Below are 16,249 nucleotides of genomic sequence, written 5' to 3' on the forward strand. Positions count from 1 at the left end.
GCTCTACTGTACTTTCATATGCCTCTGATTTTATACGGAGGCCTATGGAGGTTTTTCGTGGGCCTCCATAAGAATCTTACAGAAAAAAATGATTCATCGGATGCTATAGGTTAGGAGCTTTTCTCCCCTTGAAGCATTGCTCTGCACGAGCACCATATGGCAAACACATAGAGTGCCTATAGTTCGATAGTATAGGCGAATGGACTCCGTGTGCCGCCATGCAGTCTCCTGCCAGGAAGGACTGTGCTTATAATCTGCACAGATTTTTATAACAGGTTGTTTTTAACTCTATCATTACCAGTCCTCTTGCTGTTCTGTTCACACTAGTATTTGAATTTTAGGTGAAACATTGCATTTGGCATAATTTAGTTGTTTTTTCATCTAGTCACAGATCAATTCTCTTAGTGAATACTTGCTTTGACCTGCAGAACAAAGTTCACTTTTCAGAAGATATTCCCTTAATGCATAAATTGTCGACACAAACAATAATTAATATTGTCAGATGTCCACGTATTTATAAACTTCTATAAATTTTACTACAATTCATATTGGGAAAAGAATGAAAGAAAAAGTTAGTGATTGTTATTTCTGGCTTCATGTGACTGGCACGGTACTTTGCATTTTATCTTTTGTCTGAGTCTTATTAAAATGTCTTTTTGGAAGCACGGTGCTCATATCGAATTCAAGTCAACTCCTCCTTACCTTGCCAATGACAGGGATATCAACAGAACCCCAGGTTTATGCTCCCGGGTGAACCGAGCCTGAGGCAAAATCAGCTGTAATAATTCTAGTTACTGAAAGAATAAAAGAGTATTAACAGTAGCAGCAAATTCAGCACACAATTAAGTTATATTGTTAAACCTTCACGTGTAGTAGAATTTAAATTGCCGTTCATAATATAAAATCTGATGCTCATTGGCTCGAGGATTTATAATATAAAATTCAAGATCTATGTAAACTAAAACAATGACCTAAAGCTACACTACATCCATAAATGCTGCAATTTACGATGAACGCTTTGAACTAGATATGTTATTGGATAATATGATTTATCTGCATGTACACTGTCCAAATAAGAATTTGGTAACAGTTATGTTTCTACGCAACAGCAATTCCTCCATTTAGCGCTTTTGTAATCTTCCATTTTGCTTCTTTTCTCTCACTGGTTTTTCCCTCTCTCTATGGCTGTAACAACTTCATATTTCCCTGAAATGCCTCCCAGTAATAGCTTTGACTCTATGAACATAAGCTAGTACAGTAGTCATAGGGGAAAGTTTTTTTTTAAGAAGAGAGAAATCCCCAAAGGAATGTAGTTTCCACTTATAAATGTTTCATTTAACACTCTTCCAGCTCAAGAAATTTTGTGCAACAAAGATCCCAAATTACTCGGTGATGATTTATGACAAACAAACTATAGCCTTGTAGGATTTCTCACACGCTTTGGCTAAATATTATTTTCACTTTTGGATGTGTGGAAAATGTGAAGGATTCAGGTGAAAGAGAATATAATGTAATTAATTACATGAAAATGGCCAGGCAATAATGGGAGAAACACAATCTCTCATCGGATGATCGTATCGTTTATGCAGTGCAAAATATTATTGTTGTCGGCATCACATCTCCTTGTGTAAACAGGGAGATAGTAGAGAATAGGAGGGATCCTCCAGCTCACCTGGATATGGTAGTCACACCGTCTGTAGAGCTCGGGTCCTCGTGTCGGCACAAGTAGTGGATGAACAGGAAAGATGTAGGAATGGATCCAGCGCTGAGACCAGGTAAATCGGTTTTAAAATCGGAAACTTCTTCCAAGTTTTATTTTGCAAAAAAAAAAGGTAGTTTTAAAAATAGACAATCGGTATTCCTTCAGAATACAATGGCTAGTTGAAAACCTAACACATCAAAGAATGTAACCCACAACAACGAAATTGTACTTTTGGACTCATTACAAGTCATAAATCTCTCTAAACATTCCCTAACAGGGGCTCAAGCAAGGATTTTGAAAAGAAGTTTAAATTTTTGCCTAACAACTAGATTAAATAAATTCTCTATTATTAAAGATCTACATCTCTTTGGACGTAAACTTACCTATAAAAAGATTTTTTCTAAACATGAACATAATACTCCACTAGAAGGACAAACTATAGTATTCCCAGAAGATCAAATATTGGAGCAAGAAATGGAAACTATTAGGGACCTGGAGGAACTACTCTCAGAAAATTTCAACCAAGATGAAATAAATGAAATAAATAATCCAATTTTGAGTACTAAAAAACATCTAAAACCAAAATCTACCATAATGCCACCAATGGATACATGTCCAGCAATAAAAGTATTTGTGGACTTGGTTAGTAGAGATATTCTGTCACTTCCGGTCCATACAACAAGTGACAACATCTCGCCTGAAGAACAAAAAGCGTTAAAAGAACTTAAATTATGGGATGATGTAGTCTACAAGCGATCTGACAAGGGTGGAAATATTGTTATTTGGCCTAAGGATAAATACATACATGAGGCCAAGCGTTAACTACTTGATAAAAACTGTTACAAACCCCTATGGGGTGACCCCACATCGCAATTTGTAGAAGAATACAAAATCATGATAGAAGAAGGTTTTAGTCTGGGAGCTATATCCCTCAATGAAAAAAAGTTTTTAATGGTAAAAGATCCAAAAGTAGCCACTTTATATCTACTTCCTAAAATACATAAAAACAAGGATAACCCTCCGGGAAGACCTATTGTCTCTGGTATGGGAAATTTAACTGAAAAATGCAGCATTTGGTTGGACCATGAACTTAGAGATATTGTCTACCAGTTGCCTTCATACACCAGAGACACCATGCAGATTTTGAAAGAAATAGAAGGAATAAACATAAACCCAGATGAGATCCTGGTGACTTGCGATGTGGAAAGTCTTTACACAAGTATTGACCATTCCAAAGGATGTAGAGCAGTGGAATTCTTTCTATCTAAGGATACCAATTATAACCCTATACGGAAAAACTTTGTCCTTCATGCCCTTAAATTTATTCTTACCCGGAATTATTTTTTATTCGATGGTCGTTTTTATTTACAAATCCGAGGAACAGCAATGGGAGCGGCAGTTGCTCCCACCTTCGCTAACATCTATCTGGGTTGGTGGGAAGAAATGGTCGTCTTTGATGACAGAATGAGGTACTTTACTAATCATGTCAGTTTATGGCGGCGTTTTATAGACGATATTCTGGTGGTCTGGAGTGACACTGTCTCCAACCTTCAAGAATTTATATGCCAACTCAATGATAATAATTACAATCTCAAATTGACACTGGATTTTAGCTATAGCTCCATACCATTCTTGGACATCAATATAAAGATGACAATGGAGAATTAAACACGGATCTATATAGAAAAGAAACTGCCACCAACAGTCTGTTAGATGCTGAGAGTGCACATTCTCATAGCACCATTAGGGGAATCCCCAGAGGTGAATTTCTGCGCCTAAGACGCAATTGTTCAACCTTTGACATTTTCAAAGAGAGAGCTGCAGAATTAAAATTAAGACTACAAATGAGAAATTACTCTAATAGAAGCATAAAAGAAGGCTATAATATAGCATTACGAACTAACAGGACTGATCTCCTAACTCCAAAGAAAAAAGACCTTGAATTCCCACGCCAACCTAGATTCATTACCGACTATCATGAAGACTGGAACATAATGCTTCCTAGGAAACCATGACTAAGGACGCAGATCGCGTCTGAAACGCGTAGGCACCCGCCTTTTCCCTTCAACTAGCCATTGTATTCTGAAGGAACACCGATTGTCTATTTTTAAAACTACCTTTTTTTTTGCAAAATAAAACTTGGAAGAAGTTTCCGATTTTAAAACCGATTTACCTGGTCTCAGCGCTGGAACCATTCCTACATCTTTCCTAAACAGGGAGATGTGTGGGCGACATGATGAAAATGCATGGGGACGAGCGATCGTAGTTGCGATCGCTCGTCCCCATACATCACTGATCATAGCTACTTGTGAAAAGAGCAAACGAGCGCAGATCAAAATTGGCCAGTGTAAAAGGACCCTTAGTGTCCCCGAACGACACTTTCTCCTTCCTCCTCCCTTAGGGTGTTGAGTCACAGAGGAAGGGGCTCCATTGCATGTCCTGCTTCAAGTGATAGGGAGCATCACCCTGATGAAGACATGATCAAGTCGAACAGTGACAATTCTGCGGTTATAAATAGTCACTTCGAATTAAAGCCTTTTTGCATTTTGGACCGGGCCACCTTCGAGGTTCCTGTTTTAGGGCTATGCTCACTCTGCCCTTGTTAACTTCCACAATGTATTCTTGCTCCTTTTTTTATATACCTGGGGGTTCAATGTCAGTTATTATTTTCACTTTTCCTGTCACTAATGCTATTTTTACTTTTTACAGGATGCGTGGGACTTTACGCCATCGCAAAGGTGCTGGTGGTTGTCATGGCAGCCCAGGGGCCTAATGAAGGCCCCCAGTTCTGCCTTCACTCTGCCTCTATTAAGCGTGCCTCTGGTAGGGCTTAACGGAAGCCTGTAAAAATGACAATATGCTGCAATACATTAGTATTACAGAGTATTGTACCAGCGATTGCTGGTTCAAATACCCTAGGGGGACTAATAAATGTGTAAAAAAAAAAAGTTTAATATATTTTTTAGTAGTGAAAAAAAATATTAAAAGTATAAAAAAATATATTTTCCCTTTTTTCCTCTAAAATAATGTAAAAATAAAAAAAATAAACAAAATTTGTATTACTGCATCCGTAAAAGTCAGAATTATTACAATATAACATTATTTAACTCGCACGGTGAACACCATAAAAATTTCTAGCTGTAAAAAAATTTGTAATAAAAAGGATCAAAAAGTTGAATGTGACTAGCCAAAAAATTTAGCAATAAAAACTAGAGCTCGTCTCACAAAAAATAAGCCCTCACAGCGCTTAATCAACAAAAAAATGTAACAGTTATGGCTCTCAGAATGTGGTAAAACAAAACATTTTTTTTTTAACAAATAGTTTTTTCTTTGTAAAAGTAGTCAAATATAAAAAACTCCTATATAAAATTGGTATCACCGTAATCGTATTGTATAAAGTTAAGTTGTCATTTTTACTACACGGTGAAAGCCGTAAAAATGAAACCCAAAGAACCATGGAGGAACCTCAGTTTTTTCAAATTTCAACCCGCAAATATTTTTTTTTCAGTTTCCCAATACATTATATGATACCTCTATTCGCAGGTAAAGGACTGTACTTACTACTCTTCTGTGCATGATGTACAGCAAACTAGATAATATTTGTCAGTCACCAGTTTGGTTTTTTTCTGGCACCCAGGCTCCTCAATGGCTCAGATATGGTCAGACCACAGAACTATGTTTCTGACACTTGAATTCCCTTAGGAAGTGCCCAGAGAGTTGCGCTGGAAATTGAACATATCTCCTTGGTGATGCGGTATGCCGGAGGGAGATTACGTTTTTTCTGACCCTTGACATTCCTGAGGCAGTGCCTAGAGAGTGACTGTGGAAATTTAACGCCAATCTTCTTGGTAATGCTGTATGCCCAACTTGGCCCAACTGTACACCTTTTCCCATATAGTGGGAAGTCCTTAAAGTGTCCTCCGAGGGGTTTTCACCCAGCAGGGCTCCCGCCATTAAAAATAAAATACTACTTTAAAATTGAGAGGTTTTGAACAGGCTTATAAATAGAATGGTCTCCCCAGTCGTTTTGATGGAATTAAAATAAGCTAGGAGACAGCTGAAAGCCCTGATGTTTCAGGACTCTGAACAACACAGGTATCGCATTCATATATTCTCATACGAGTATTCTAACAAATTCAGACGAACTTTAGGTAACTTTTTGTGTTCCCCACCGTAAGCTACCGGATGGAACATCTAGGCATGATTCACGGGGCATTACTGCTTCGTTTAGGAACTACTTTCAGGCGCACTAGCTGACATGGCCCATATAAACATCCTTAAGCAGGTGTGATTACTGCCCTCTCCACATTAGATGATTCTGAGGTGGAATCTGTAGAAAGGTTCTGCTCATAGCAAGACATCTCAACTGCATTATAATCTACTGATACTGGCAAAAGCCGTAACCCAGATGGGTTTACCGTCCAGTTCTATAAGCTATTTTCAGACCAATTAATATCTTTTTAACTAAGGTATTTGATACCAGATCCGACACTTGTCCTTTTGCCATGCAATTATTGGAAAGTCATGTCACCATCCTTCCCAAACCGATAAAGTTGCCACGTCCTGTTCTAATTATGATTCATTGTCATTGATTAACTTGGATGTTAAAGTTTTCTCTAAGACCATTGCGAATCCCAGTACTACTAAATTTCATTCACAGGGATCAGGCCAGTGACAATATAAACAGAACACTCTTGCTCCTGTACCATGTGCGCAGGCAGGCAATCCCAACTTGCCTGGTGACAGTCATTGCCCAAAAAAGTGTTCAACAGTGTCTATTGGCAATTTTTTGGGGAGTTTTCTTAAGCAGATCGAGGTTGGCCGTTTCCTTTTTAGGAAAGATCCTTTCCCTATGCCATCGCCCTATACCCAGAATTCAGGTAAATTAAGTCCTCTTAGATTAATTCACCATTGTCAATGGCACACGACAATGGTGTCCTCTCCCACCCCTGCTGTACAGATGTAGCCATCTTTAACTTGATTCTGATAACTTGCTGCAGTGTGATATCATACAACAAAAGCCATTGAAAAGTAATTGAAAAAGTCAGGATAAGGGATCTAGCCCTTGTTTATTTAATGCGTTAAAAGTCAAGGTAGAGACGGCTACATCTGTATATCTTGGCGATGGAACATTTAGCGATTGCCTACCGGGCTTATCCCAACATTTTGTTGAGTTTGAGGTTGGGCAGCAGCATAATAAACTGTCTTTGTATGCCAGTTATCTATTCCTATATATTACAAATCCTCAGATCTCTTTCCCAATCTGTCACGACTGAGAAGCAGCTGATCAAACAAAGTCTTTGATAGTCTCTGGGGGTAGTGAACACAATGATAGTCTCTGGGGAAAGCAAAGTCAATGATAGTCTCAGGGGGAAGCATACTTGCTGGAAGAAGGCACCGACACCGGACACTGGACCAGGCACTGGACACGGGGATAGTGCAGACCCGTGGGCTGGCACTGGTACCGGACACAGATGGCTACCTCGTCACAGACACTTGGGTTGGCACAGGCAACTGACATTGGAGTAGTGTAGTCGTCCATACCCTTGGGTTGGCATGGGCACCAGATACTGGAGTAGTGTAGTCATCTAAACCTCAGGTTGGCATGGGTACCAGACACTGGAGTAGTGTAGTCGCCTTGACCCTTGGGCTGGCACTGGCACCGGACACAGTTGGCATGCCTTTATCTAGATCCTTTTTGCTACATCTTTCCTCTTGTATTGTTTTTAATGGGTATATGACTTTTGTCTTTATATAAAATTTATTGTAAAATTAACTTTCTTCTCTTTCTAGACATGATATGCATGTTTGGGGATGTCAGGACAGTGCTTCACTCGTACCCTACGAGGAAAGGCGGGATCTAATTGATTTTTTGCATTTGTTGACAGTAAAGTTATATGGCTGATTATATTGAGGGTTACTGTGATGATCTCTTTCAACAAATTATGTTGTGATAAGGATATGACATGATGGTGTATCTGGCGGCTTGTATGCACTACGATATACTCTAAAATTAAGCTATAATAAATAATATTTGTTCGCAGGATCTGGTTGTAGATATTCTCTATTCGACATGATATGTTAAGGGATGTAGATTTGAGTACCAACTTATTGAACTTTCCCATTACAGATAAATTGCCACCCTGACCCTTGGGATGGGGGTCACACTACATGGGAGGTGATTGCACACTCTACGGGGTGATGGTTTTACGATCATGCTGTGGGTGATGGTGCATCACTGGGGGATGCTTTTGCTCCCTTAGAGAACACCCATGGGTTGTGTTCCTCTAATAGGGTGCTAAAATCTCTATACTAGGTACATTAAGTTACACACCTGAGGAGTAAAGGATATTTTGCTATTATTAGTGGCTATATTATTACTTATGAGGCGTTAAGGATATTTTATAATTAGTAGTGGCTATATTAATATTTATGGACATCATTTTTTGGCACATTATGTAAATATAACATGGAGTGGACTGCCTTTCAGGCTGACCGCTGCAGATAGGAGTACTACATGGAGATTGTATTTTATTTCCTGACATATTGATGTTTGTATGTGTAAGATCGACACTAGGATCCATTGTAGCTTAATGACATGTTGCATCCTCCTCTGATTGCCTCACAATGGTCGGGCCCCTATGATGTGCCGCTCTAACATTGGTAGGGTGGCGTACTGAACATTAGCACATAAACAGTGCTAGCGCTTCCTTATACGCATGCAGGGACACTAAGTTAGTTTTTTTTTGCCAGGAACAAAGATGGCTCTGATGCCATAGTTATCGTTTATAGTTCCTGGTATGCTGGGATAGGTTGGGGAAGATTTTCCTGGTGCACGCGCTGGCCCTTTAAGAGCAGGAGGAGACACCAGCAGGAGCTCAGCGGTCTGTGGTCGCGGCTGCTGGTGAGTGCGACCGCGGCCATTACACAATCTTGATAAGGGTATGTTCACACGGCTTATTTACGGACGTTTTCCGCCTCGATTTACGTCCGAAAATGCGGCTCGATAGCGTCGGCAAACATCTGCCCATTGAAAGCAATGGGTTTTACGTTGGTCTGTTCCCATTTACGCGTCGCTGTCAAAAGATGGCGCGTAAATAGACGCCCGCATCAAAGAAGTGCCTGTCACTTCTTCAGACGTAAATGGAGCCGTTTTCCATTGACTCCATGGAAAAACAGCTCCATTTACATCCGTAATTGACGCAGCGAAAAAGCGCCTCAACATGCCATTACGCCTGAAATTACGGAGCTGTTTTCTCCTGAAAACAGCCCCGTAATTTCAGCCGTAACGGACGCTGCCGTGTGAACATACCCTAAAGGGATTCAAGAAATTTGAACAGGTCAGTAACCTTAAAGTAAACTTTTCTAAAACTGAAGCCCTAAACATCACTTTACCACGCCAGGTCATGGAGTCTCTGAAAACTTTCTTCTCGTTCTAATGGAAAAACACTGCTCTAAAATGCCTAGAAATCCAGGTCCCCTTAGACCCTGTCAATCTGAACTCGTATACCGATCTGCCCCTACAGCATACAGTCCAAATTCGTAAAGAATATAACCAACCTCAACTATCCTGTTTTGGCTGCATGTTTTTGTTTTCTTTATACCATCAGGCAGCTCCACTAACTAGCTTTGTAGATGGCCAATACCCCAATCCATCAAAGCAGGGCAGGGTTGCCAACCGTCTGTAAATTTACGGACAGTCCGCAAAATTGGTGATTTTTTTTCTGCCGTCCGTAGCGTCCAGCAGGAAAAAAACACTGTCCGGTATTTTTCCTCATTCTTTGGAACTTTGCACTGCGCATGTGCTGAAATGTACATGCACAGTGCAAAGGAAGAATAGGCCATGGCCGGGCATATTTTCAGATTCCGCTTGATTCCTGCGGAATCTGAAAATATGCACGCCACTGCCAAGTGAGTTCGGTAACAGCCCGGGAGTGGACCAATCCAGTCACCTGACCTGTCACCTGTGCTCACATCAGCGTCATGAGGTCAGGTAACTCAGGTCATGTGACTGGAATGGTCCACTCCAGGGCCGTCACCGACCCCAGTCAGAAGTGGACCTGTAACCTCCGCCACGCCGCCGCAAGACCTCCTCGTCTCCTCCTATGTTGGGTCGCCTAAAGGCAAAGCAGAGAGTGGTAGCAGTAGGCTACCGCTCTCCGCTCTGTTTGCAGTGGGGTACTAAGAGCAAGGGGGGAGAGTGGCACTAAGAACAAGGGGGGAGAGTGCCACCAAGAGCAAGGGGGAGGGTGGCACTAAGAGCAAGGGGGAGAGTGGCACTAAGAGCAAGGGGGGAGTGTGGCACTAAGAGCAAGGGGGGAGTGAGGCACTAAGAGAAAGTGGGGAGTGTGGCACTAAGAGAAACGGGAAGTGTGGTACTGAGAGAAATGGGAGGAGTGTGGCACTAAGGGAAAGGGGGGTGTGGCACAAAGAGAAAGGGGGGAGTGTGGCTCTAAGAGAAAGGGGGGAGTGTGGCACTAAGAGCAATTTACATGAAGTGGTTGTGTGGTGCTATTTACAATGGGGAGCTGTGTGGTACTAGTTACAAGGGGGCTGTGTGGCGCTATCTACAAGGGGGGCTGTGTGGCGCTATCTACAAGAGAGGGAGCTGTGTGGCGCTATTTACAAGGGGAGCTGTGTGGCGCTATCTACAAGGGGAGCTGTGTAGCGCTATTTACAAGGGGGCTGTGTTGCGCTGTCTACAAGGGGGAGCTGTGTAGCACTATCTACAAGAGGGGAGCTGTGTGGCGCTATTTACAAGGGGGGCTGTGTGGCGCTATCTACAAGGGGAACAAAGGGGGCACGGTTACTGATGGTAAGGGAGGAAAGGCAGAAAAGGGAGGATATTGAAAGGCGCTGCTGCGTGGCTGTTGGAAGATACTGACGGTGGGAGACGAAATAATATGAAAAATATCAATTTATTGTGAAACAATTGTGGCTACGCGTTTCAACGCTGTACCAGCGTCTTCCTCAGGCCGTTAACATTACATACAAAAACTGTTTCTTATATATCATCAGGTATTTGGGTTCACAGGAAGAAGAAAAGCCGCCAAGAGGAGAAAGGTCAAAGTGTGACCGTGACGTCATAAACAGCATTTGTAATAGGAAATGTTAAATTTTAAAACAAGTTAATTATCATGAAGGCTAAAAGAAAGAATGACAATCGATAATACCTTATAAAAAATTACATAAAATAAATCGGAATTGTAAAATAATACATCTGTTATATACGTGTAATGACAGGGGGATAGGGAAACAGACAGTGAGCCCTAATCTACCCACCACTCAGTCCCTGCCTACTTGCAACGACCCGCCCTAGGCGACGGGGCACAACTGGGCGACGGTCCCTACGCTCAGTACGTGCATGACAGACAAACAGACAAGGGGACACAAGCAAAGGGAAATGGGGCAGTTGCCCACGTAAACACCGTGAGCAACAAGAGTGGTGAACGAGCCGAGTCAAGCCAGGAGAGTACGAGGTACCAAACGCAGAGCAGGAGAGTAGTCAGTAAGCCAGGGTCAGTATGAAGCAAGGTCAAATAGCTAGAAGCTGCAGCAAGGCCAGGAAACCAACAGAGAAGAATCACAAGCAATGGAGGAACAGGAAAGGCAGGTATAAATAGACAGAGGGCGGGAGCTAGCTCCGTCTGGCCAGGCTGCGATAGGCTCTCCCACTCCTAAGCCTGCCATCCTGAGTGGTGGAAGATGGAGTCAGTCTCAGAGACATAGAATCAGGTGCAGACTGATTACCCATGGGCGTATACACAGAAATTGTGCCTGGCAGATCCTTTACAGTACCCCCCCTTTTATGAGGGGCCACCGGACCCTTTCTAAGTGGACCTGGTTTATTGGGGAAACGAAGGTGGAACTTCCTGACCAATACCCCAGCGTGAACATCCCGGGCGGGTACCCAAGTCCTCTCCTCAGGCCCGTATCCTCTCCAATGGACCAGGTACTGGAGGGAGCCTTGGACCATCTTGCTGTCCACAATCTTGGCCACCTCGAATTCCACCCCCTCAGGGATGAGAACGGGAACAGGAGGTTTCCTCGAGGGAGCCAAGGACGGGGAGCAGCGTTTAAGGAGGGAGGCATGAAACACGTCGTGTATACGAAAAGATGGGGGCAACTCCAGTCGGAAGGAGACAGGATTGAGGACTTCAATGACCTTATACGGCCCTATAAACCGGGGAGCAAACTTCTTGGACGGGACCTTAAGGCGCAAGTTTTTAGACGATAACCACACCAGATCCCCGACCATAAACAAGGGGTTAGCAGAACGTCTTCTATCAGCCTGAGTCTTTTGTATGCTCTGGGACGCCTCTAGGTTCTTCTGAACCTGGGCCCAGACTGTGCACAGTTCCCGATGAACGACCTCTACCTCGGGATTGTTGGAACTACCAGGTGAAACGGAGGAGAACCGTGGATTAAACCCAAAATTACAGAAAAAGGGGGAGACCCCTGACGAGTTACTGACCCGGTTATTAAGGGAAAATTCGGCGAGGGGAATGAATGAGACCCAATCATATTGACAGTCAGAGATAAAACACCTTAAATATTGTTCTAGAGACTGATTTGTCCTCTCGGTTTGGCCATTAGTTTCAGGATGGAAGGCAGAGGAGAAGGACAGATCAATCTCCAACTTTTTACAGAAGGCTCTCCAAAACAATGAAACAAATTGTACCCCTCTGTCCGAAACAATATTGACAGGGACCCCATGGAGACGCAGGATGTGTTTGACAAACAAGGTAGCTAACGTCTTAGCATTGGGTAGTATCTTGAGGGGCACAAAGTGGCACATCTTACTGAAGCGGTCTACTACAACCCACACCACCGACTTGCCTTGAGATGGAGGCAAATCGGTGATAAAATCCATGGAGATATGAGTCCAAGGTCTCTGGGGAATTGGCAAAGAACGTAGTAAGCCGCTGGTCGGGACCTGGGAGTCTTGGACCTAGCACAAACCTCACAAGCGGCGTCGTAGGCCTTAACGTCTTTAGGCAACCCAGGACACCAATAGTCTCTGGCAATGAGGTGTTTGGTACCCAGGATGCCTGGATGACCAGATAGTGCGGAGTCATGATTTTCCCTAAGTACCCTTAGCCGGAATTGCAGGGGAACAAACAGCTTGTTCTCAGGAAGGTTCCGGGGAGCTGAACCTTGATCGGCCGCAATTTCAGAGACTAAATCAGAATCAATAGAAGAAACGACTATACCAGGAGGCAAAATACAAGCAGGATCTTCCTCCGAAGGAGGGCTGGCCATGAAGCTACGCGACAGAGCATCGGCCTTAATATTTTTAGACCCAGCCCTATAGGTAACCAAAAAGTTGAATCTAGTAAAAAATAGCGCCCATCGAGCTTGTCTCGGGTTTAGCCTCCGGGCAGATTCTAGGAAAACCAGATTCTTGTGGTCGGTAAGGACCGTTACCTGGTGGCTAGCCCCCTCCAGGAAGTGGCGCCACTCTTCAAATGCCCATTTAATGGCTAAGAGTTCGCGGTTGCCAATATCATAGTTACTCTAAGTGGGCGAAAACTTCCTGGAGAAGTAGGCACAGGGACGGAGATGGGTGAGGGACCTGGTACCCTGGGACAAGACAGCCCCCACTCCCACCTCGGATGCGTCAACCTCCACGATAAATGGCTCCATTTGGTTGGGCTGAACCAGCACCGGGGCCGAGATAAAGCACTTCTTAAGGACCTCAAAAGCCTGGACAGCCTCAGCAGGCCAGTGGAGGAGATCAGCACCTTTGCGAGTGAGGTCCGTAAGAGGCTTAGCGATGACCGAGAAGTTAGCAATAAATCTCCTGTAATAATTAGTGAACCCCAAGAAACACTGTAACGCCTTCAGAGAGGCAGGTTGGATGCATTCCGCCACAGCCTGGACCTTGGCGGGGTCCATGCAGAATTCATGAGGAGTGAGGATTTGACCCAAAAATGGTATCTCCTGCACCCCAAACACACATTTTTCGGTCTTCGCAAACAGTTTGTTTTCCCGAAGGACCTGGAGCACCTTCCTGACATGCTCAATGTGGGAGGACAAGTCCTTTGAAAACACAAGTATGTCATCAAGGTACACTACAAGAAATACCCCCAGGTAATCTCTTAAAATCTCATTTATGAAATTCTGGAAGACCGCGGGGGCATTACACAACCCAAAGGGCATGACGAGGTATTCGAAATGACCTTCGGGCGTGTTAAACGCAGTCTTCCACTCATCCCCCTCTTTGATGCGGATAAGGTTATACGCCCCCCGTAGATCAAACTTAGAGAACCATTGGGCCCCCTGAACCTGATTAAAGAGATTAGGAATCAAAGGAAGGGGATACTGGTTCCTTACAGTGACCTTATTCAAGTTACGGTAGTCAATGCATGGCCTAAGACCACCATCCTTCTTCCCTACAAAGAAGAAGTCAGCACCTACCGGAGAAGTAGAGGGGCGAATGTAACCCTTGGCCAGGCATTCCTGGATATACGCTCTCATGGCTTCACGTTCGGGACAAAAAAGATTAAATATCCTACCCTTAGGGAGCTTAGCTCCTGGTACCAAATCGATAGCGCAATCGTATTCTCTATGAGGAGGTAACACTTCGGAGGCCTCCTTATAGAAAACATCAGCGTAGTCCTGAACAAACTCAGGTAGCGTGTTCACCTCCTCAGGGGGAGAAATAGAATTAACAGAAAAACATGACGTCAAGCATTCATTACCCCATTTGGTAAGCTCCCCAGTATTCCAGTCAAACGTGGGATTATGCAACTGCAACCAGGGAAGGCCTAAAACCAAATTGGACGATAATCCCAGCATCAACAGTACAGAGCACTGCTCCAAATGCATGGAGCCAACAAGGAGTTCAAAAACAGGGGTATGCTGAGTAAAATAACCATTAGCAAGAGGAGTGGAGTCGATACCCACTACCGGGACAGGTTTAGGCAAATCAATCAAAGGCATAGCTAGAGACATAGCAAATTCCACAGACATGATATTAGCAGAAGACCCTGAATCCACGAAGGCACTGCCGGTAGCAGACCTACCACCAAAAGAGACCTGAAAGGGAAGCAAGATTTTATTACGTTTCAAATTTACGGGAAATACCTGTGCGCCCAAGTGACCTCCCCGATGATCACTTAGGCGCGGAAGTTTTCCGGCTGCTTATTCTTACGCCTAGGACTGGAGTTCACTTGATGCTTGTCATCCCCACAATAGAAGCAGAGACCATTCTTCCTGCGGAACTCTCTACGTTGTCGGGGGGACACGGAGGCCCCGAGTTGCATAGGTACCTCCGAGTCTTCCGTGGAAGAGCGAAGCAACGGGACCTCGAGAGGCATCATGGGGGAGTCAGAGGGGAAAACACAAAAACGTTCAAGTTGTCGTTCCCTGAGACGTTGGTCAAGTCGTACCGCTAAAGCCATAACCTGGTCTAGGGAGTCAGAAGAGGGATAGCTAACTAGCAGGTCTTTCAGGGCGTTCGACAGACCCAACCTAAACTGGCACCTTAAGGCAGGGTCATTCCACCGAGAAGCTACGCACCACTTCCTAAAGTCAGAACAATACTCCTCAACAGGTCTCTTTCCCTGACGTAAGGTCACCAGCTGACTCTCGGCAAAGGCAGTCCTGTCAGTCTTGTCATAAATGAGTCCGAGAGCAGAAAAGAAAAGATCAACGGAGGAAAGTTCAGGGGCGTCAGGAGCCAAGGAGAAGGCCCATTCTTGGGGACCTTCCTGGAGCCGGGACATAATTATACCCACCCGCTGGCTCTCAGAACCTGAGGAGCGAGGCTTTAAGCGAAAGTAGAGCCTACAACTCTCCCGAAAGGAGAGAAAAGTCCTCCGGTCCCCTGAGAACTGGTCAGGCAACTTTAGATGGGGTTCAAGAGGTGAGGTGAGGGGCACTACCATGGTAGCATCAGGCTGGTTGACCCTCTGAGCCAGGGCCTGGACCTGTAGGGAGAGACCCTGCATTTGCTGAGCCAGGGTCTCAAGGGGGTCCATAGTAGTGTGAGGGACCAGGGTAGCCTAGGTATATGGGCTTGTGATTATGTAATGACAGGGGGATAGGGAAACAGACAGTGAGCCCTAATCTACCCACCACTCAGTCCCTGCCTACTTGCAACGACCCGCCCTAGGCGACGGGGTACAACTGGGCGACGGTTCCTACGCTCAGTACGTGCACGACAGACAAACAGACAAGGGGACACAAGCAAAGGGAAATGGGGCAGTTGCCCACGGCAACACCGTGAGCAACAAGAGTGGTGAACGAGCCGAGTCAAACCAGGAGAGTACGAGGTACCAAACGCAGAGCAGGAGAGTAGTCAGTAAGCCAGGGTCAGTATGAAAGAAGGTCAAATAGCTAGAAGCTGCAGCAAGGCCAGGAAACCACACGAGAAGAATCACAAGCAAAGGAGGAACAGGAAAGGCAGGTATAAATAGACAGAGGGCAGGAGCTAGCTCCGTCTGGCCAGGCTGCGATAGGCTCTCCCACTCCTAAGCCTGCCATCCTGAGTGGTGGAAGATGGAGTCAGTCTCAGAGACATAGAATCAGGTGCAGACTGAT

The sequence above is a fragment of the Rhinoderma darwinii genome, chromosome 9 (assembly GCF_050947455.1).
Source record: "Rhinoderma darwinii isolate aRhiDar2 chromosome 9, aRhiDar2.hap1, whole genome shotgun sequence".
Classification (NCBI taxonomy): Eukaryota; Metazoa; Chordata; class Amphibia; order Anura; family Rhinodermatidae; genus Rhinoderma; species Rhinoderma darwinii.